Here is a 25069-nt window from a genome sequence, read left to right on the forward strand (position 1 = left end):
ATATTTGAATATTGGTCATAGTGACTCCATAGATTGTGTTTCTGTTTTCCAATAATATAATGAAGTTAAAGAATTTAATGTGGGGACATCTGGGTGGCTCAGATGGTTAAGCATCTGCCTTTGGCTCAGGCCATGATCTCCAGGTCCTTGGATCGAGCCCCATGTCAGGCTCCCAGCTCAGTGGGGAGTCTGCTTCTCTCTATCCTTCTACCTCTCCCCCTGCTTGTGCTCTCTTTCTCATGTGGAAGGAGCTGAGATGCCCTTCAACAGATGAATGTATAAAGAGGTGGTTCATATATATAATGGAATGTTATTCAACCATCAGAAAGGATGAATACCCAACTTTGGCATCAACATGGACTGAACTCCAAGAGATTATACTAAGTGAAATAAGTCAAGCACAGAAAGACAATTATCATATGGTTTCACTTGTATGTGGAACATAAGGAATAGCATGGAGGACATTAGGAGAAGAAAGGGAAAAATGAAGGTAGGAACATCAGAGGGGAAGTCAAACCATGAGAGACTATGAACTCTGAGAAACAAACTAAGAGTTTCAGAGGGGAGGGGTGGGGGATGGGTTAGGGTGGTGATAGGTACTAAGGACGGTGCATATTGCATGGAGCACTGGGTGTTATATGCAAACAATCAAGAGCTACATCAAAAGCTAATGAAGTTTGGTGACTAATATAATATAATAAAAAATAAAATAGTAATACAAACAAATAAATGTATCTTTTAAAAAAAGGAATTTAATTAATGTACTGATAGAAAAAAGGCAGTCCAAGGATGTTGGTGATATCCAATTACTTCTCCTCGTTTTGAAGATCCATACTCACAAAGTATTGAAATCAAACTAGCAATGTGTGTGTGTGGTGCTTTTTTTTTTTTTTTAAGATTTTTATTTATTTATTTGACAGAGAGATACAGAGGGAGCACAAGTAGACAAAGCAGAGGCAGAAGGAGAGGGAGAAGCAGCTCTCTGCTGAGCAGGGAGTCCAATGAGAGGCTCTATCCCAGGATCCTGGGATCATGACCTGAGCTGAAAGCAGCTGCTTAACCAACTGAGCCATTCAGGTGCCCCCAAACTAGCAATGTTAAATATTCTCATTTCATGTGCTTAGACTGTAGTACAACCTGTTTTTGTGAAGTTTAGATATTGTAGGAAGAAGAAAAAACAACTTTGCCTTGTTTTAAGTGTCTTTTTAGATGGATGCAACAATAGTTAAGATATCAAGTGAACTTCATAGAAATTGTCAGTGAAACTTTCAGAAAATATCTTTGCTCTGTACCATTTTAATGCAATGTAATGCCTTTGGCTTTGTATTGATTAAAAACAGCAACAATACTACAGGGGAAATCCTATAACTCATTGAGCCTGACTAATGTGTATGGCTGGACATCTATATTGCTAAAATGAAACCCAGAATGAGTATGTTTGTAAATAGCAGATAGGACTTAGAGGTATGGCAAGGCCTTTTAAAAACTAAACTTGGGGAACCCAGGCAACTGAGTCTACGTCATTCTTTTTCAAGGGTTCTATATCACAAAATAAATTTTTTGTCAAGGGGTACATACTGCAAAAGAAATCCTTTTTTAAGGAGCATACATTGCAAAATAAACTTTCTGCTGTTATATAATTGTATAAATTAGTGCAAGAACTCTTCAGAATGTACAAGTAAGAGGGCATGCAATGGAGTCCTTTGGCAGTCTGTTCAAGTCTATGCATGTGTAATTATGGTTTTAAACACCTAAAATAAAATATTAAAGTACAAATAACTATAAAACAAACCAATTATATTAAAATGCTGTTATCAAATTATTTTAAAAAATGTGATATGCTCCTATGTGGTTTTTCTTTTTTTTTAACAATTTTATTTATATGACACAGAGAGAAAGAGCACAAGCAAGAGATGGGGTAGGCAGAGGGGGAAGCAGACTCCCTGCTGAGCAGGGAGCTGGACTTGGGTTTTGATCCCAGGACCCCAAAATAATGACCTGACCCAAAGGCAGACGTTGAACCCACTGAGCCACCTAGGAGTCCCAATATATGTTCTTTCTTATTAACACATTAAATAACAGATTTCTTGGCAGGTTTAAAGACGATTGTTATTTCAAGGTGGTCATAAGTATAAATAAGTCAGGTTAACTGCAACAACAACAGATTTCTATTATGTCTCTTGGTGACAAAATCACAGGAGTTGCCAATAGTAATAAGGTTTGTCATCTATATTTGTAATGGAAAGAAATGTTATATTTCCTCTAGAGGAAATATAAATAAATATAACTAAAAATAAGGACATGATTTTTTAAAATTTCTAATCACACAGGTGCACAACACCCCCACACCAAACAAGAGCAACAACATAAACGAACAAACAAAAAAATTACTGGAGTCTATACGCAGACTCCAAATTCAGAAATACATTAATGCTTACTTCAGCAGCACATATAGTAAGACTGGAAAGATACAGAGAAGATTAGTATGGCCCCTACACAAGGATGACACACAAATTCATGAAGAATTTAATATTTAAAAAAAATTAAGAACTTCTATATTAATGTGTTTCTATCTTACAATACAATTTGCCATTTCCTTGAAAACTTAAACAAAATTCTGATCACCTGAGAGAAAAGCTGAGAAAGAAATTAATGATGAAATAAAAATTCATTATCACAGAGAAAAAAATTTTTCAATTCTTTTGTATCTATATAAGTTCATGGATATTAACTAAACCCTATGTGCTAATCATTTAATAATAGATGTAATTCAAGTCATTTTACTCTACAACTTAAACATACAGAATGCTCATGTTGAATATATTTCAATAAAACAAAGAGAAATAAGTATGAATTTATAGGCAAGCTTGTACACCAGGAAACTAAATGGACAAGTATGGAAATGAAATAGTTATCTAAAACAGTCATATATCATTGATCTGAGTGACTATAAGAAGTCCAAAGATGTTAGTAATATTTTATTGTCTTAAATTTTACAACATGTTGCCAAGAACATCATATTCTTTTCCTTTTTTTATTCTTTTGACTGCCAGAGTCACATGTTTCTCTCTCCCCACCCACTACTTTTTAGACTATTTTTTTTGCAGGAATAGTCACATTTAAATAAAATCTTTGAATTAACAATAATCATAGCTTAAAAGAGATACAAAGCTATGCTAATAAAAGTTTAAAACTTTCTTGAGAAATATATGTGTCAGTGAATGCCCACTCATTAAACTAATTGCTTAATCTTTGAAAATGATAGATTATTGTCATATAATGTAAGTATAAGCAATTGCAATTAAATATTCCACATCCCCCCCCACCTAGGGAATGGTCCTCTATGAGCCCCCTTCTGAAAATTTAATATAAAGAAGGAGAGCCCATTAGACAATTTTTAGAATACTAAATGTGAATTTTCAAAATGCCACTGTTTTATTAAAAATGCCCTTTCCTTTGTTTGAACAGACACTAGTAGGAATAGGAATAAGTGTTAGAGTAGTTAAAAGCAGAAACAGAAATATATAACCATCATATTGAGATTTATCTCTATCTCTAATGACTGACTATTCACAGGTGTTTTAAGTTTTAAAAGCTTTTTTCCATTCTTGAATGTGTCTTTTTGGGCTTTGACTATAAAGTAAAGGGAAAGAATAGCAATTTTATGTATTTAATACAGCCTAAGAGAAACACCTTCTGGCTTTAAGGCCACATGATAATTTGGGTTTGGATCATTCTTTACTCATCAGATGCACTTTTTTTTTTTTTTTTTTAAGAAGAAGCAAAATGAAAACATTTAGATAAATTCACACCAGTCTTAATTCTTCAGAAAAGAAGAGAAAGAAAATGAACTGGTACATCTTTAGAAGACAAAATATCATCCTTGTGGATATTCATTACAAAAAAGTCAACTGCAAATCATTTTAGGGTTTTCAGTCTCAAGATAATCTGGGTTGTATTTATGTGTTTTACTTAACGAAATGCTTATGCAATTAGAAATGTTTGCAACATAATATTTCAAATTTATAAGCTTAGGAAAACACAGGTGTTTTCAGAGGCAACTTTTTAGGTCATCTTTAATGATTACATAACAATGACTTTGGATAATTATCTCTTTTGACCATAGTAACAAATGGAGAACAGGGCTAGCCCTGAGTCACGAAGCTGGACCATAGGTAAAAAACATGAAACAGGGGCGCCTGGGTGGCTCAGTGGGTTAAGCCGCTGCCTTCGGCTCGGGTCATGATCTCAGAGTCCTGGGATCGAGTCCCGCATCGGGCTCTCTGCTCGGCAGAGAGCCTGCTTCCCTCTCTCTCTCTCTCTGGCTGCCTCTCTGTCTACTTGTGATTTCTCTCTGTCAAATTAATAAATAAAATCTTAAAAAAAAAAAAAAAAAAAAACATGAAACAAAGTAGCTCTAAGATTAAAAAGTCAATTGTAGAATGGAGAGAAAAGTGGGAAGAAAGGAAAGAAATGGGAATAGAGGAGACATCAAGAAAGAACACCTTTGGGCGCCTGGGTGGCTCAGTGGGTTAAGCCTCTTCCTTCAGCTCAGGTCACGGTCTCAGGATCCTGGCATCGAGACCCGCATCGGGCTCTCCGCTCAGCAGAGAGCTTGCTTCCTCCTCTCTCTGCCTGCTTCTCTGTCTACTTGTGCTATCTCTCTCTCTCTGTCAAATAAATAAATAAAATCTTTAAAAAAAAAAAAACCTTTTATTTTTCTAAGTACAAGTTAGATTTGTGAAAAACTTTTGTAAAAACAAAGAAATGAATAAATATTTTTAAAAAATCCTTTGAAATTAAAAAAAAAATGAGCTTGTAAGGTAGTAATACCAAAACCAAAGATGAAAAGAAAGAGGAAGAAAAGTGTGGTAAGTAAAAAACATGAGAAGCTGGCATACAGATGGTATAGACAGGGGCCTGGGTTTCCACAGGTCTGCCCGAAAGACGATGAACCATGGGTCTTGTCTAATGGGAAGATGCTCATGGTGTCAGCTTGACAAAGAGTTAGACTCAACTTCGTTTTTTGTTTCTTATAAAATCCTCATTTATTAATATTCTTGAAAAGGTAAATTGTTTATGTGGTTTAAGAAAAATTATTTGAAAAGACACACAGAGGAGTTTTCAGTCTCATCCACACATTTCTATGCTGGCTTCACCCACTCCTATTAAGGAACAGAACCATTATCCTCGGTTTTTCTGTTCATCTTTCCATGTTTCTTTATGCAAAATAAGAAATGCTCTACCACATCCTGATTTTTTTTCATCCAACAATATATTCTGGAAATCATTCCAAAAAATTTCCTGGAGGTCATCCTCATTCTTTTTAACATCTGAATAATGGTCTTTTAATGGTCTACCATAGTTTAGTCAAATCAGGCTTTTATGGGCATTTATTTAGGTTGTTTCCAAAATCTTGCTATCACAAATAACACTGCATGAATCATCTGTGTATAAGTTGTTTGGTATGTATGGAGTTTTATCCTTAGTGTATATAGCTATAAATAGAATTCACTGCAGGCTCAATGGGAAATACATCTATTTTTCATAAACTTTACAAATTCTTCCCCAAAGATGTTGTGTATACCTATCAGCAATGTATGAGAATACTTCTTCACAATTTCATCAATGGAGTGTACTTCCTGGCTTTTGAATTCTTGCCAATATAAGAGAAATAATAGTTTAGTGTTCTTTTAGTTATATATATATATATATATATTTTTAGATTTTATTTATTTACTTATTTGACAGAGATCACAAGTAGGCAGAGAGGCAGTCAGAGAGAGGGGGAAGGAGGCTCCCCGCTGAGCAGAGAGCCTGAAGCGGGGCTTGATCCCAGGACCCTGGGATCATGACCTGAGCCAAAGGTAGAGGCTTTAACCCACTGAGCCATCCAGGTGCCCAGATAGTTTATATTTTTAAATTTATGAGTAAAACTTAATATCCATCATTTGTATAAAGGCCATTTAGATATACTTAATTTTAACTGTCCATGTATTTTCTTGACTTATTTACTGACTTTACAGTAATTTTATATATATAGCAGTGTGATATATCTATCTTATATATATTATATACATAGTATGTAATATTTTTTACTAGCTTCTCATTTATTTTATTTTTTGTTTATGGACTCTTTATAATTTTATATGGTCAAATTTATTAGTTTTTTTCCTTATTATATAAGAATTTTGAGTTTTGTTTAGGTTTTCCCACATGCCAATTATAAAGGAACTTTATAATCCTGTAAATATAGTCCTTTAATCTTCTTTTAGTCCTTGTTTAGTTTGTCTCTCTACATTTGGATTTTTCATGCATTTAGACTTTATTCTGGTGTTTGGTGAGAGGTAAGGTCCAATTATATTTTTTAACTTTTATATAGTTGACCTGTTACTATTTATCTTTAAAAAACATTTATTAGATGAACCTTGAAACTGAGTCCCCTCATAAAATTTAGACCTTTAAACTGCTATACTTTCAAAACAAGATAGACTAGAAAAATAGCACTTAGAAGCATAGGGAGATTACTTTTATCAGCCTGCATTTGAGAAAAATACTTTCTAGAATATAAGGCAAAGCTCAACAGCCATAATCACTTTCATACAGGCTTGGTTTTTCTTTCTACAATGCAATCAAGTTGAAAAGTAAAAACAAAACACAAGGAAAAGGCGTGAGAAAATTTTTACACACACTTGAGTAATAAGAATTACAATCAGAAAATGCTTAAACAATTACAAAACTACTGTGAAACAAGGCAAGTAGTAATTAGTTAAATCATTGTGTATAATAAAACTGTACATTTAAACTAATATTCGAAAATAAGAATGCCTGAAAATGACTGAGTCATGCCTAACAGGAAGACAGAATTAAAACATGTAATAAAGCAAAAGAGACAGGGAAAAAAGAAATTTAAAGAGACAAATAACAGAAATAAATAGAAATGTTACAGAGTTGTACAGATCCTACTATTAGGAAAGATGTGGAGGAATGGAATTCTCATGTACTGATAACAGGAGACTAAAGTAGCAAACTACTTTGGAGAACAATTTATCTAGTTCATTTAAACCACAATATATCCTAAAACAAGCAATCCCCAGTAATACTATCCGCGAGTGAGCAGTCCACTAAAGTGTATGCAAAAATGTTGATTCAAGTAATATTTAGAATAGGGAAAACTATAAATAATATCCATATCCCTCAATAATAGAATAAATAAATGGTGGTATATTCCTACTACAGAGCATTATACAATATAAATTAATCTTGAAAAAATAAATTCAACGAGAAATTAAGTTGCAGAAGGTTATGTCAAATATACAAATTTTTGTATGTTTAAGATATGCAAATACTAAAATACAGAATTAAAAAAAATAATTAAGTTTTGAATTACTTTCTATGCCCAATGTGGGGATCTAACTTACAACCTCAAAATCAAGTCACATGTTCCATTGACTAAGTCAGAAAGGTGTCCCTAAAATACAGAATTTTTAAATTTCAAAATGTAGGTGGTAGTTAATTAAATTAAAGTTAAAGGAGAGACAGATCCATTTTAAAGTGGTATTCAGGGGTCATCAACTGCACTGACATGTTTTACTTCCTAAATCTGGTTATGAGCAGACAGTTTTTTATCATATTGAATCCATAGTTTTATAAATAATGTATTACTAAAGTACTACAAAGCAAAAAAAAAAAAAAAGATAAAGGAACAGAAGTAGAAATAAGAATAGAAATACAAGCAATAGACTAGAGGATAAAAAGGCATAAAGGAAAAGGAAGAAATCAAATTAACATAGTCCCTTTTAAAGGGAAGTCCTACAATTAGGCTCATCATCCACCTTACTATCTTTGCCCTTAGTAATTTATTGTAGGGAAAATACAACAATAACAAAACAAACAAACAAAAAGCCTATGAGGTATTTCAAGACCAGAAGATTATAATTAATAAAATATGGAGGAAATATGTTACTTTCTTTAAAAAGCAGCTTATGTGAAAAAGCAGGTGTACACTGAAGACACAATAATAAAAGGTGGAAAGATCAGGAACCATTTTAGCAGTTGTTGCCATAAATACCTTAATAGTCTATGTCCCAAGATCAAAATATTTAGGAAATTAACTTTGTGGCAGAGAAAATTCACAAGAGTTCTAGAAACAGAATTCATCAACAACATCCTTTCTGCCTTGGCAAAGAAAGAAACACTCTCCAAAAGCAATTTACTCCCAATCCCAGTTCACCTTTAAGCCAGCCCTTGAATTTGTTGAGGGGACAAACACACATTGAGTTTGCTCTGTGTAGGCTCAAATCCGCGTCCTGTCCAGTGTGCAGACTGGGAGCCCAGTGTGATGCAGTTGGATAACTACATTTTAAGCCTAGAAATCCAGAATCTAAGACTCTCTAACTAGTTGCACACTAGACACCCATGGGCCCAACACTGCAAAAACATTTCGGGGCCAAATGTCACCCCAAAGGCAGAAGAAAACCAGCTGTATTTCTTTCCATGTGTATCACTATATCTTCATAAAAATTAAACAATTTCTGCTGTATTGTGTCAATAATTATTTTAATAGATTTTGTTTGGGTTTTTATTTTGAACTGGGAAATGATATAAGGTGATCTATTTCAATAAATGTTATCTGAATTCCTTTTTTCTTTTCAGCCTTTCTTCTACCCATTCCCCAAACTCCAGTGAAAATACCATTTATTCAGAGCTAAATATACATGGTATAATCCTGGAAAGAATATATCAACTGATCATAATTGAAAATGTTTCATTATTAAAATAACTCATTGAAGACATGATATGTGAATTCCTACAAGTTTTGTTAATGAATCATCCCTAAATTGTTCCCAGAAGCATAATAAATAATTACTTAGAGCTTGATGTATTTTTGCACATAACTTTCCTAAATTATGGATAAATTCCACTGTGGTTATGGTTTCTAAAATAAATATATGTAAACAAAAAGTCCCCAATAAGAAAGCTTTTATGGAAAAAAATTCAAATCATGGCTAGATGGTAACTTTTTAAAAATATTTTATTTACTTATTTTATTTGAGTGGGGGAGGGGCAGAGGGAGAGGAAAAGAGAAAAATCCCAAACTGACTCAGGGTAAAGCACCGAGCCAGACACAGAGCTCAATCTCACATCCCTGAGATCATGACCTGAGCCAAAACCAAGAGTCAGAGGCTCAACCAACTGAGCCACCCAGGCAGCACCGAGTAGATAGTTATTTTAAAGCATCTAAAAATACTGAAATATTGTATACTTATGCTTAGAAAAAAACTCCTGTCTATATTTCATTAGAGCATAATCCTCTCCTTCCAAATACATCTATCATTAAAGTAGAGGCAAACTGCCCAAGAATGAACTCAGTAGGGGGTTACTGTCTACTTGACTTCATTTCTTCACAGTGATAAGCTTAGCAGATTCAGCTTACAACAAAAAGGATCAAGTCTTACCTTCATGGGATCTAATGGAAACATAGAAAAGAGATATACACATAATAATAAAATTTGATATTCCTAAGGAACTTTTAAATTTTAGTGCATAAAATAATCTTATGGATGATCAGAGGAACATTCTGGAATTCAAGTAATAGTAAGTTAGGAAATGTTTTGCACTAATAAGTATGGTGTAAATAATCTAATGATTTAATAATGCAATCTGTAATTTATACAACATTTACTATTTACAACAATCCCTTGAAGAAGATAGAAAATTATTATTATCCCATTTTTAAGAAGAGAATTACCAAAAACATAGTTACATGGTAATTTATCTAAGACTACACTTTTGGTAAAGTTGTTAAGCCAAAACTCTAAGTCTCAAGACAATAGTTATGCTGCTACAATACACCTTGTATTTAGCAGAACAAATTAAACATCTTTTAAAAAAGACCTGAGTAGAGAGCAACTTTCGTCTTCCTCCCTCTCTGTCCGTGCCCGAGCAGCTTGTAGCGCATGCGCGGTAATGCTTCTGGGCTCTGCCATGCCCGCTCGTTGCCTCGGCCACCGCTGCCTCAAGCGGTCACCGCTGCCGGGTGGCGATGGTGCGGAGCTGCTCCGGCTGGGCCCGCGGGGGGGGGGGGGTGTCCCAGGCGCCGCACGACTTTTTCGGTGCCCGAAAGTAAACACGCCATTAAGATGGCGGCTGGATGCGAGCCAGTAGGCGGAACTTAGGATTTTGTATCTATGTGGCTGCAAGTGATTGGTTGTGCAACCTTGGTATATATAGACATGCACGGGCGGGGGAGAGAGGAATCCCAACAGCTATGCAGAAATAAAGCTTGCTTCGCTGAGGTCTCCTGGTCATTCTTGCTGGCGAGAGCGACAAGTGGTGCCGAAACCCAGGAAACCCGAAACCTACACCGAGGAGTTCTCAGTGAACGCAACGATCCGGTAAGTGTGCACAAAATTTCAGATAAGAAAGTTCCTAAGTATAGGACGAGAAGTGAGAAAGTTCCTAAGTATAGGACGAGAAGTAAAAGGGTTCCTAGGCATAGGACAAGAAATAATGGGATCAAAGTTTACTAAGATGGGAGGATTACTGACGGAGGTGCTTAAGGCTAACGGCACTCCGCTGGACTCTAACCATAAAACAGTTAAAAATGTTATCGAGGAGCAGGTCAGAGAAGCCTCTAAGGCAGGATCTAGCAGAGGGGGAGAAAATTCAGAGGAGAGCTCCTCTGAAGATGAACTTGGGGAAGCCATGACACACTTAAAATTAAAAGAGGAAGTCCCTAACGAACCTTTAAAGGGAAAGACATACAAAGAAGCCGAGAAAAAATATGACTCCCTAGCGCCTTCTGTCAGAAGGTCAAGAATTCCTACCCCTGAATGTAGGCCTATAGCGCCACCTGCAAAATGGCCGCCACCATATAACACTTCATGCTCCCGAGGGGCATGTGGTTGTCCAGAATGTAGAAATGCAGGATGGAGGGACATTACGGACTTTACTAAACCCTCCCCTCTTGCATACCCAGTGTTAGAAGATCAAAATCAACAGAGGTTTCATCAACCACTAGACTTCAAACTTATTAAACAGTTTAAGGAAGCAGTCACTACTTATGGGACACAGGCTGCTTATACACTTTCACTTTTGGAAGCAGTCGGTAGCATGAACCTTACCCCAGACGATTGGGGTAACATGGCAAAAGCAACTCTGTCTGGTGGACAATACTTGATATGGAAAACTGCTTGGCAAGAGTGTAGCTCAGAAACTGCCCGGCATAACGCCGCGTCAGGGAATCCCCACTGGAATATTGACATGCTCATGGGAGGAGGTCAATTTGTGGGACAAAACAATCAGATTGGGTACCCCCCAGGGGTGTATGTACAGATAGCAGCTGCAGCCACTAGGGCTTAGAAGACCATACAGGGTTCTGGCGATTTGCAGGGACAACTTTACAAGGTGTTGCAGGGGCCTAATGAACCCTATGCTGACTTTGTAGATCATCTGCTCCAAGTAGCAAGGTGCATATTTGGGGATGTGGACCACGCAATGCCCCTTGTTAAACAATTAGCCTATGAACAAGCAAATAAATGGTGTAAAGAGGCTATCCGCCCTTTGAAGTCTAAGGACCTGATTACATATATCAAAGTGTATTGAGACATCACTGATACAGTTGTTCAGGGCCAAGTTGTGGCAGCAGCAGTAGCCCAAGGGATAAGAAGTTTCAATGGAGGAACCAGGAGTTCTTCCAAGGCTTGTTTCCTTTGGGGAAGGGACGGTCATCTTAAGAGGGATTGTCCAAAGGGTAAAGAACCTCCTAGACCAGTCAAGCCTGCACCTGGGTTGTGCCCTCGTTGCCGTAAAGGGAATCATTGGGCTAATGAATGTAGGTCCCAGAAAGATATTCAAGGAAATCCCCTGCCGCCGAATAACTGGATTCAATCCAATTACTCAAAAAACGGGAAGCAGGGCCCCGCGCCCCGGGGCCCAACACAAATTTATGGGGCACTAACGCAAATGCCCAGGACATGGTATCCTCCCTCGGAGACAGGCGCGCAACCTCTAGATCAGCAAGGCTCGATATCAGAGCAGCCGCCCGAATGGTCCTAACTCCGGAGATGGGCATTCAAGCATTGGCCTCAGATCTAAGAGGGGGCCCCCCTCATGGTACTGTAGGTTTATTACTTGGCCGAAGCTCCACTTATTTCAAAGGTCTGATAGTTCACCCTGGGGTAATAGATTCAGATTATGAGGGAGAGATCAAGATACTGGTGTCTTCACCAAGGGGAGTTACTGCAATTAGCCCAGGAGATCAGATAGCTCAACTTCTCATACTCCCTAGCCATCATGAAGCCTTTCCCAGTAAAGGAAAAGAAAAAGGTACGAGAGGTTTGGGGTCTATGGGAGTTGACCTAACATGCCTGACCCTGGATATGACTGATAGGCCCATAATTACCCTCAAGGTGCAAGGAAGAAAATTTTTAGGGTTACTGGATACGGGCGCCGATAAGAGCATCATCAGCCAACAAGAGTGGCCTCCGAGATGGCCCCTAACACAAGCAAAACAAACACTCAGGGGTTTAGGAATCGCTCAAAGTCCTGATCAAAGCGCAGCTACCCTTGAGTGGGAGGATGATGAAGGCCATAGGGGAACTTTTCAGCCCTATGTCTGCAATATTCCTATTTCCCACTGGGGACAAGATGTTTTGGAACAGATGAGCGTCCGCCTGACAACTGAAACTATATACAGCCCCCGATCAATAGCTATGATGCAAAAAATGGGATACATACCAGGAAAAGGGTTAGGGAAACAGGAGCAAGGTAAAATAGACACCATCCCTTTCACCTCAGAATATAAGGGGCAAGGCCTGGGTTTTCGGTAAGGGCCACTGAGGCAATGAAAATAACGTGGAAGACAGATACGCCCTGCTGGGTGCCTCAGTGGCCCCTTACTAACGAAAAACTATCAGCTGCTAAACCCCTGGTACAGGAACAGTTAGAGGCGGGCCATATGAAACCTTCTACCTCACCTTGGAATATACCTATCTTTGTTATTAAAAAGAAATCTGGTAATTGGAGACTTTTACATGATCTTAGAGAAATTAATAGGCAAATGCAGAACATGGGACCAATACAGCTGGGATTACCCATGATAACCGCCCTACCGAGAAACTGGCCATCAATAGTGGTTGACATAAAAGATTGCTTTTTCTCTATCCCTCTGCATCCTGAGGATACAATTAAATTTGCCTTTACCCTACCTTCTATTAATCATGCAGAGCCTAACCAAAGATATGAGTGGACTGTCCTCCCTCAGGGCATGGCTAATAGCCCCACTATGTGTCAATTATATGTTTCTAAAGCCATACAGCCTATTAGAGAGACTTACCCTGATTTAATGTGTTACCATTACATGGATGACATATTGTTGTGTGGATCTGACTCTACTACAGTTTCGGAAGCCTTAGTAATGTTACAAAAGGAGCTAAATTCATGTGGGTTAATTATAGCCCCCGAAAAGATACAGGCTTCCAACATCAAAGACTATTTAGGCATGAAACTATACAATACCATGGTAAAACCTTCAAAAGCCTTCATTAGAACTGACAAATTACAAACACTCAATGATTTCCAAAAGTTATTGGGGGACATAAATTGGATCCGACCCTACCTGAAAATAACTACAGGAGAATTACAACCATTGTTTGATATTCTGAAGGGTGATTAAGTCTAAGTCCCGTCTAGACTCTCCTAGGAGCCTTACTCTGAAGGCTAAATAGGCTTTGAAAATTGTGGAGGACAGGCTTGCCTTGACTTCAGCAGATAGATGTGATCCTAACCAGATAGTCCAAGCCATAGTGATTCCATCCCCTTCTTCACCTACTGGAGTGCTATGGCAAGGTGGGCCCTTACAATGGCTGTACCTCCCAAACACTCTTCCTCGGATAATCACAACATATCCAGTTGCAGTAGCCATGCTAGCTAACAAATTGATCACTGTTTGTATTTCTACTCTTGGAATCATACCTGACAATTGCATCGTGCCGTATACTAAGGAACAGATTTGCCTACTATGTGCTACCCTAGATGATTGGGCAATACTGACCACCTCTTACTCAATAGAATTTGATAATCATTATCCTTCACACCCACTTATAGAATTCACAAAGGGTATTGAATTCATACTACCAAAAATTAGTAGATCGACACCACTTAAAGAAGCCTCTACTGTCTTTACAGATGGAAGTAAAGAGGGCACAGGAGCTTATATCATAAATGGAATCATGAACCCAGTCATAGTTCCTGCCAGGTCGGCTCAACAAGTAGAGCTACTAGTAGTGTTCCTAGTGCTCCAAAGATTTTCAGACACTCCCCTAAATATTATTTCTGATAGTCAATATGTGGTAAATGCAACAAAAAATATTGAAACAGCCATCCTCTCCTTAAGTGATTCACCTATCCCATGGATCTTAAGGCAACTACAAGAGGTTGTGCAACTGCGCACTGCACCATTTTTTATAGATCACATCAGAGCCCATATGAGCCTACCAGGACCATTATCCGAGGGCAATGCTCTAGCAGACCACAATAGTCGTTTCCAACTTATTTGCCCTACCTTAGAACAGGCGAAGCTGTTCCATAGCAAATGGCATGTGAATTCTAATACCTTAAGATATAGATTCCATATCACCAAAGAACAGGCAAGAGATATAATAAGGACCTGTGGGAATTGTGCCACATTACTCCCTCAGCCTTCCTTAGGGGTAAATCCCAAAGGCCTTCAAGCTAATCACCTATGGCAAATGGATGTCACACATGTACCTGAATTCAGGCAACAAAAGTACATACATATATCAGTGGACACTTATTCGGATATCATAATGGCTATTCCCCTCACGGGGTAGAACTCAAAACAAGTCATCACACACTGCCTACGATGCTTCGCAGATTGGGGTATCCCAAAACAAATAAAGACAGATAATGGACCTGCATATACATCAAAATCTATCCATCAATTCCTAAGTCAATTTGGTATAGTCCATACTACAGGTATACCTTACAATCTACAAGGTCAAGGAATAATTGAACGCGCCAATGGCACCTTCAAACGATGCTTACAAAAAATAAGAAAAGGGGAAATAGGGGATGACTACAAGTCACCCCGTGATCTTACATCTCTCACCCTTTACATTTTAAATTTTTTGTCCTTGGACCATAATGGTACATCTGCAGCAGACAGGCATGCGGCGGTTACCAAACGCACTCTAGCCCCGGCAAAGTGGAAGGATATACTCACGGGCCAATGGAGAGGCCCTGACCGGGTCCTAAGATGGCACCGAGGTTCTGTTTGTCTTTTTCCACAGGATGCCCAAGTGCCTATCTGGATCCCGGAGCGACTGATTAGAAGAATCGATCAACATGGCCCACCCCGTCCTGATGCTCGGCCTGATAGCGATCCTGGAGACACCAGCATCCCTTCAACAGATGCACTAATGGGCAATAGTGAAAGCCTGGCCATTTCCCATGCCACTGATGAATGAGTCTGCCATCCTCCCTCCTGTATACCTACTTTCATTCCCATGCCCGTTTCTGTAAATCCTAACAATTCGCCTGTATTGCTCTCAAGACATAAAAGAGACTTTGGGATCACTGCAGCCATTATTGCGGCTGTAGCAGCCTCTGCAGCTGCAGCAACTGCAGCGGCTGTAGCTCTCACCACATCTGTAACAAATGGACATTCTCCAGAAACTATTGATGACCGGATGCATCCAATCACTTTCTGGACTTCGCATAACCTCCGTGGCCTATAATGACCTTTCTATAGCTGCTAATCTTTCGAAAGAGTTAAGCAGATAAGATTGACATAGCTCCATTACCGGATTGGGTATCTGTTGTAAATCCTTATGTTCCGCCGTTTTGCATCATTACGTAAACAATAATGTAGGCAACAGTTGGCGCTAGTACAAGCTTGCATGGCACTGGAAGCTGGTACATTTCCCCAAATCTGGCTGGCAGAGCTAGATCGGTAGTCAATGATGGGTAAGATTGGCTGCATGCACATAGCAACCTAAGCCAGGAGTTCTCCAACCAGGGGGAATTATCCAATGACGGGTAAGCATGTTCATGGCAGCTGACAACCTAAGACAGGCATGATCTCCTGCCTTGTATGCCTAATATAAAAGAAAAGGGGGAGATGTCGGTGCCCGAGCGGCTTGTAGCGCATGCGCGGTAATGCTTCTGGGCTCCGCCGTGCCCACTCGTTGCCTCGGCCGCCGCTGCCTCAAGCCGTCGCCGCTGCTGGGTGGCGACGGTGCGGAGCTGCTCTGGCTGGGCCCACGGGGAGGCGGGGGGGGGGGCTGGGCGCCGCACGACTTTTTCAGTGCCTGAAAGTAAACACGCCATTAAGATGGCGGCTGGATGCGAGCCAGTAGGTTGAACTTAGGATTTTGTATCTATGTGGCTGCGAGTGATTGGTTGTGCAACCTTGGTATATATAGACATGCACGGGCAGGGGAGAGAGGAATCGCAACAGCTATGCAGAAATAAAGCTTGCTTCGCTGAGGTCTCCTGGTCGTTCTTGCTGGCGAGAGCGACACCTCTCTCCTCTCCTTTCTTCTTTCATTTCTTCCAAATATTGTGGATCAAGATACACATAAAATAATTAGTGCCTGTGTATAGTGTCAAGCATTAAGTTATATTCAATTTCCACAAGAAGGACTCCAGAGAGTTCACCACTCTTCTAGAATCATTAACACAGTTTGGTTTTTACTCTTCTGGGGAGAAGAGCCTTGTTTTCAATACTAGACTTTGAAAGGATGCATGACATAGCTCCTCCTTGACAGTTTACGAATTATTGTCCTAAAATATTCCCATTTGTAAGCTTAAAATGCATAGCACTTTCTGAACTTTACCAAAATATCAGTTTCATTTAACAATCATCAAATGTTTGGTCAATCCTAAAGGAATAACACATAAACATATTCCATAAATGTGTTTTAATACTAAAAACTAAATACTTTATTAACATTAGTTGTGAAACACTGCTCATAAAATTTTCCTCATGCTCTCTCTTTCTATCCTCCTCATTCCTTCCCTTGTTCCAATATTCCCTCTTCCTCTCCCTCTCCTCCAGAAAACACATTTGCTCCAGAAAGTGCCCCATAATTAGGAATTACAAAGAGGAACAAATTCTGATCCCTAAATTGTAGTCTAATTAGTAAGAGATCAAATCATCTCTAAACAAATACTCAAAATAATTAGTATAAGAATATTGTTGTGACAGCACCATGGTGTACATTACAGTGCTGGTTTCAATTGCTCTCTCACTTTCAAGAAAGGACAATGACATATTCCGGTATTTAGATACATTCAGAGTCCTCCAAGAGTCACCACCCCACCGTGTTACAGTACAGGGTTAAGAACATTCTCCATGAGCTGCTAAACACAGAATTGCTAGGAGCAGGGAATTAGCTTCTGTCTAAATTTAAGTAATGACAATAGATTATATTTATGAAAAATGTATATGGTCAAAGTGAGAGTTTCTCAATCAAGAGTGATTATAGGCTCTGGTCAAAGATAGCTGACACAATAGCAGTGTTTCACTTTTATACTGCCCCAAACCCACTAGAATGATAGAAGAAATGTAAAATTGAAAATGAATTCATATTAGTACTGTAAAGTAGAAAAAGACTATTAATAGGACAAAATTTGAGGAATAGATGGAAGATTTAAAGTAGATGAGTGCGAAAAGAAGGAAAAACCCCAAAAAGCTAACAAATAAGCAAACCACACAAGTTAAAAGGAGAGTCATTGCCTAAGATCTATAGAACTGTTTAAATTTTGAAAAATGGCTTCAAAATGTTGGGGCCGAATCCATGTTAAAACCTGTTAAACCCCTAGGGCCTGCCTGGGCCTACTTAGCCATAGTGACCCTATGTTGCTTAGGTAGCCATTTTGTTGTTTAATAAATGCCTCAGCAGTTACTGATACCGGTTCCAGGTAACCGTTGCTAAAACACATACCTAAAACAAGGCCATTTTGTTGTTTAATAAATGTCTCAGTAGTTACTAGTATTGGTTCTGGGTAACCGTTACTAAAATACACAGGTAGGAGACATCCAATCAGCCAAAGTCACATACATAGAGGTCTTTGATTGCACCCTATAAAACTAATCTGTAAGACCAAGGTGGGGTTGCTTTCTTCAGAGGTGGCCCTGGCTGGTCAGTCTGACTTCTAATGCTTGGCATAGAATAAAGCTTTACATAACTTTCACTTTGTCTCAGCCTCGTTCCCCTGGCCTGTCAGTCTAACTTCTAATTCTTGGCATAGAATAAGGTTTTGCATAACTTTCATTTTGTCTCAGTCTCGTTCCTTTGATAATGGACCCAACACAAAATACAAAAAGTAAAAACCTCAAATGAAAAAAACACACTTTCTTAAATGTCCACAGAACTTAAAATTCTAAAAACTGTCTTACTTGTTAAATATAGAATATACAAACATTTTATTACATTCATTAATCAAGTTAGATATTCTCACTTTGCAAGAATCCAAAAGGATGGTGATGATTGCTGAGAAATCAGAGTCAACTGTATTGTTAATTATTTTAGGTCAAAAATTTCTTTAATTAGTATATTTTTGTCTTATAAAATTTTCCTTTGTAAAGATTTATTTACTTATTTGAGTGAGAGAGAGAAGTCATAAGTTGGGGGAGGGGCAAAGGGAGAGAATCTTCAGGCAGATTCCCAGCTGAGTGCACAGCCCTGTGTGGGGCTAAATCCTAGGACCCAGGAGATCATGACCAGAGCCAAAACCAAGAAGGGGATGCTCAACCGACTACACCACCCATGTGTCCCTCAAAATATTGCCATTTGCTGTCGACATAGGAATACTTCAATATGTTTGATATTTGCGTTATTGCCTCCCCAAAATAATTGAAGAAATACATTTTCTTAGTAGAGCTTTGAGATAGCGCCAACTCAGGTAGCAATGTTGGAAGCAAAATCAGTCCATGGAGTAATAGAAAGAAAACTTAATTAAGTAGCTGGTTAGCTTTGAAGGTCCAGCCAGACTAAGGCTTTAAGTACATCTTGCTAAAAGCAATCCCTGAGGAGACACAAAGTGGTTGAGAAAGTTGGAGGATAAAGCTCGGTGATGTCTTAGCTTCATAGGGGAAAATAAGCCAACTGGACTGCAGGTTTCCAGCAGCAACATCTGATGAGTCATACAGATCTTCAAGAGTACTGAGTTAAGACCCTCTACTAATAGTTTCGGTAAGTCAAGACCCTCATTTACATACAAATGTATTTGTAAGCATATATATGTATATATAGAAATACATATATGTGTGTATTTGTGTATATATATACACACACAAACTGTCCAATTCACTAAATATTTGAGGAATATCATTGGCAGTTAAGTCTGTAAAAGCAAGGAGTGAACCCGAGAAGCAGAGCTGAATCAGGAAAGAAAAGAAATCAATGAAAAAAAAATGTGTAATTTGCATTTTCAAAGAGTTTTAAGATACTATCACATAACTAAAAATAGAAAGCCTTGTTATTTAAAAACAAAACCAAGAACCCAGGATTCTTTGAAATTAAAAGTATAGCTGCTGAAATTTTTAAAGGTGGGGGAAAAAAGAAAGAAAACAAAAAGAAAAGAAAAGCCAACAGAAATAGAGAATTCTACAAACACAAAAGATTAAATCCGTGTAAAAGCAAGGAAAGAGATTCTTCCAGAACATAGAATACAGAAGTATTAATACATCCTCAAACTCCACCATCCTAGACAGTGAAATCTCCAAAGATAAAAACAACACTCCCATAAACTCCTGAGAAGAAGAAAGATGGTATCTATGAAGAAATATGAACCAAACTCATTTATATCAAGAAATAAGGAATGGTAACAAAACAAACAAAAATACAAAATGTATCATTATGTAAAAGCTGCTAAGGAAGTTTTGAACCTGAAATACACACTCACCCTCCATAATATTCAAAACAGAGAACTTTAAAAAATATGATGATAGGTGTATGCAAACTGAAAAATGACTTAAAGGGAAAATGAAGACATGACATACAAAAAATTAGAGTGAACAAATAAAATTGCCAGGAACAGTAATTTATATAATTTTTAATAATTATAATTCTATGTAAATATTCTCAAAACAGAATTACATAATGCAATAAAAATAGAGATTTAATAAATGTTGACAAAAGGAAATCTTTGGGAACAGAGTTCACAAAAAAATTTTCTTTCAACCTAAAAGTAAAGTCGACAAATTAATCCGAAAACTGTTTAAAGTAACTCTTACAAAGGTTCAAGGAGTGGTTTAGAGGCAGAATAAGAAAATGCTCACTCTTTATAGATGTCTTTATTTTTTTTAAGATTATTTATTTATTTATTTGACAGAGAGGGAGAGAGAGTGAGGGAGAGAGCAAGCACAAGCAGGGGGAGGAGCACGCAGAGGGAGAAGCAGGCTCCCTGATCGGCAGGGAGCCTGATGCGAGACTTAGTCCCAGGACCTGGGATCATCACCTGAGCCGAAGGCAGCCACTTAACCAAGTGAGCCACCCAGGTGCACCTATAGATGTCTCTATTATTTCACTTGTTTATAATGAGCATGTATCATTTGTTTTTTAAAAATTTAAATATAGGTGGCCACAAGATGGGTCTATCTGCTATTCAGCTAACCAAATAATTTATAGAATAAGATACTAAAGAATTACTTCCTTGCCAATTACAGGATTCAATTTAAAGCAAATAGGTTTCGTGTCAAGCATTAAACAAGATGTCTGTGGGTCCATTTTATAGCACCACTTTATCAATTTATTATATCATGAATTAGCGTATAAACATTGGTAATAGCTAAAAGATTACAAACACATTTGTTGCCTTATAACTTTTACTTCCCAATGCTCCATAATGCAACATAAAATGATACAAACCCTTCCATGTCATTAACGGCTAAAGCAACTTGAAAGAAAATATCTAGGCTTATCACAACTTTATTTTTTTTTAGAGATTTTTGTTTATTTATTTGAGAGAGAAAGAGAGAGAGAGAGCACGCATGAATGGGGGAAAAGGCAAAGGGAAAAGGAAAGAAATCCTCAAGAAGACTCCCCAGTAAGCCGGGAACTCAAGGTAGTTCTCAATCCTAGAACCCTGGGATATGACCTGAGGAGAAATCAAGAGAGCAACGCTTAACTGAATGAGCCACCCAGGCCCTAGGCAGCTGGGCTTATCACAACTTTTTTTTTTTTTTAAACAGTCTTTTTAAAAATCCTTTTTAAGATTTTATTTATTTATTTGACAGAGAGCGAGAGAGGAAACACAAGCAGGGGGAGTGGGAGAGGAAGAATTAGGCTTCCTGCCTGCCGAGCAGGGAGCAGGATGCGGGGCTTGATCCCAGGACCCTGGGATCATGACCTGAGATGAAAACAGATGCTTAAGGACTGAGCCACCCAGGTGGTCCTTGTCACAACTTTTGAACTGATTATCTCTTTTCCCTCTACCTAGCAACAATGCTATCTCCACACTCTTTGGAAGCCTAGCTGCTCATTGGAATTCATATCCAGTCCTTTGGTTTATCAGCTTTGTACTTGGTGACTCTCAGTTCCATTCCTGTCCACTGATCCAGTCAGGCACCCTTGTGCTAACATCTCTCTGCCTGGAAATTTGAGTTGTAAATACTCCTCTATGAATGAACACAAACATGACACTTCTTGCTTATTTCCAGCAGTAAGTGCTTTATTACAGAAACCATCTGGCTCCTGGTTCTTGGTCTTCCTCTTGTTTTTGTTGCCCCAGTATGTTCTTTCAGCATTACCTCTGGTAATCTCCCGCCTTCCCTATCGTGACAGGCTTAAATGCACTCAGCGCTTTGATATTTGAACCACCATGCCACCAGGGTTCTAGAGAAACATTCCAAGGCTCTATTTTCTGGATGACACTTGAATAATGTGCCCACATTCCTGGCAAAAAGGCATGTTTTTCACTGGCACAGGGAACAATGGACACTGTAGGAGCATATGCTTGTCAGCCTTTGGGAGCAAATGAAAAAGGTAGAGGTTTCTCATATTGTTTTTTTTTTTTTTTTAAAGATTTTATTTATTTATTTGTCCGAGAGAGAGCGAGTGAGAACGGGCACAGGCAGACACAGTGGAAGGCAGAGTCAGAGGGAGAAGCAGGCTCCCTGCGGGGCAAGGAGCCCGATGTGGGACTCGATCCCAGGACGCTGGGATCATGACCTGAGCCGAAGGCAGCTGCTTAACCAACTGAGCCACCCAGGCATCCCGGTTTCTCATATTGTTAAAGGGACTTTCTGAAAGTCATGGGTGAATCAACATAAACTTTAAGATAAAGTTATTTATATTTTTATCATTTGCTACTTTCTGTTATGGAATCTCAAAGGCATATTCTATAAGATAGTTCATTTCTTTTTAGACCAGTGTTTCTCAACTAGGAGTAATTTTTCCTGGAGGGGACATGGCAATGCTTGGAAATATTTGGGCTTTCACACCTGAGAGATGCCACCAGCATTTAGTGGGTAGAGGTTAGGAATGCCACTAACCATTCTGGAACACATGGAACTGCCCTCCATAGCAAAGAATTGCCCAGTCCAAAATGTCAATAGTGCTAGGCTAAAAAATCTTGATCTAGACTCTAGCTAGTTCCAAGATGGCAGGAAAATTGTGTTCTTTCTCACAATGCTAAAGAAAAATTTTGAATTCTTTTTTCTTTACTGTCATTTCACCGCCTGTATGAGGTTAGGCGTGGGCATCTGAACTTCTTTAGTCCATGAAACATAAGGGAGAGTGAGACCATTTAAGAACTGGCATGTGACTCTTCATCTTTTCATTTTTCCTTCCATATAGACCAAAAGTTTACCTTCAACATTTAAGAGGCTTTATCTGCCCAAATCAGGCTGAGTGGAGTAGCTCTGGAGAGTCACCTGAACTTGCAATGGATTTTAAAAAATTCAAAATAGTACTTTGTGTTAAGCCCCTGAAGTTTGTGGGTTTTCTGCAACACAACCTAGCCCATCCCCTTGACTTTAATCTTCACATTCCAGGCTCCTAGTTTGTCTTAATGGTTGGAAAACTCAAGGCATTTCATAAATGTTCATTGAATTCATGAATTTATATGTATACAGGCATTTATATGTATACACACATACACAGAAATATACAAAACTCTTGCTTAGTTGAAAGGACTTAATTAGAACAATAAATACCCAATTTGTAAGTTGCAAAAGCTACATTTAAAGGTTGTTAGAAAATATTTCAAACATTATAAAGTACAAAGAGTAACATGAAAGGTATCAGTGTACCTGCCATTCACATTTAATAGACATTAACCTTTTATAACCTGTTATAAATATTGTGGGTATTATTAAGACATGACTAGATAAAACAAGCTCATTTTTCTTCTGTCAATTTTTGCTTCAAATATTTTTAGGCTGTGCTGTTAAATGCACATCTGTTTGGGATTACATGAAGACATACTGAATTACTCTTTTTTTCCAGAATGAAATAACTCTTTTCATTTTGGGTAATTGTTCTTATTAAGTCCATTTTGTCTTAGATTGGTATTTCTACACAAGTGTTCCTTTAGTTAGTAAAACTCTGGCATATCTCTTCCCAGCTCTGCTTTCAACTGTTATTGTGTTATCTTTTAGCTGCATCTCTTGTTAAAAAAAAAAAATCCTATTATGTTGTTTCTAATTCTGTTGATAATTTCTTTCTTATCCCTAGAAAGTCAATATGCTTGTATTTACTCTGATTTAGATTTACTTCTACATATATTTTTGTTTTATCATTGCTTCTTTTCTGATTCCCCATTTTCCAATAATTAGATTTATATATTTTAATTTATTCATTTGCACCCCATTCATTTGCAATAAATGAATTATACATTTTTTAATGCTTTTAGGAATTATATTTAATTGCTAAGTTGTAAACTTGGGACAAAGTCTAAAATTAACATATTTCTCTTCATATTTTCATTATATTTCCTATTATTTTGGCATGCCTTGTTCTTAACACCCTGCCAAAATTAGTATGTTCTTCTTATTATTTAACCATCTTTACTTATCTTGATGTTAATGTTTGCCTATGTATGTGAACTGGGTTTCTCCTTGCATCTAACTTGTTTCTTAAAAATTCAATTAATCTCTTACTGAATTACAGCTGTAGCATTTATTTCAGTACAGTTCTCTGAGTGGGAAATTCAGACTTTATCTTGTCTTCATTTCACATAGTATCGGATGATAGTTAAGTGGGTATAGAATTTTACAATATTTATATCTCAGTATTCTGAAGACCGTATTTCATTAACTTCTAGTTGATAGTAATTCAAAGGTCAGCTAAGTTTATTTTTATTTGTAGGTAAATGGTCTTTTTTTCTGGTATCCCTTAAAATGTTCTCTTCATTTTAATTTTTATGGTGATTTGCAATATCGAGTACTCAAAGCTATGTGTAATTATTATCTGTAAAGAATGCATGCTTTCTTTAAGCAATTTCAGAAAATCATTGTTTTCTTTTTCTTTACTATCTCTAATTCATTCTATTTCACTCTGCATATTCTATCAATATACAGATTATGCCTTATTCTAAACTCCATTTCTGCTAACTTTCCTTTTATAAATGTCTTGTCTTTACAACTTTGTAATTTTTTTTTTTTTGGTATTTTTCTGTGTACCTTCCAACACACTAACCACTCTTTCTTCAAAATTGTGATACTTGTCTATTAATTTCCTTATTGAATTTTAATTATCCCTATTATATTCTTTACTTGTAGTCAGTTGATTGGTTTCTAATTTTCTAATTGTTTTCATTTCATCTTCCATTATATGCTCGAGTTCTTCTCTATTAATTTTCAAAATTATTTAGAGTTTCTTTTAGAGTGTTCACTTTTGTCCAGCTTTCAAGTGTCAATTCTCCCGCTACTTGTGTTTGCTTTCTCTCCTTCATTGTGGTCTATTGATATTTTTGATCGTGTGCCCTGTGTTGTGGAAGTGTCCCTACAAAGGCATTTGACATTTGCTTGTGCAGTGTACTCAGCTGTCTCACAGAATTTGATGGAGTTTAAGTTATTTTTTGAAACTAAATTCAA

At 37.6% G+C, this 25069-nt stretch overlaps 1 protein-coding gene and 1 non-coding gene across 2 annotated transcripts in view; one reads left to right on the forward strand and one right to left on the reverse strand.

The window, feature by feature from the left end:
* The window catches only part of ZNF385D (zinc finger protein 385D), a 908018-nt gene that overhangs the window by 545839 nt on the left and 337110 nt on the right, over positions 1-25069 (reverse strand). The gene's annotated exons all lie outside the window — the stretch shown is intronic.
* On the forward strand, positions 2431-2537 carry LOC123394586. The gene has a single exon (XR_006609345.1). It is a non-coding gene; the product is annotated as a U6 spliceosomal RNA (small nuclear RNA).

Source organism: Mustela putorius, unplaced genomic scaffold, assembly GCF_011764305.1.
Source record: "Mustela putorius furo isolate JIRA1106 unplaced genomic scaffold, ASM1176430v1.1 tig00003834_pilon_pilon_pilon, whole genome shotgun sequence".
Classification (NCBI taxonomy): Eukaryota; Metazoa; Chordata; class Mammalia; order Carnivora; family Mustelidae; genus Mustela; species Mustela putorius.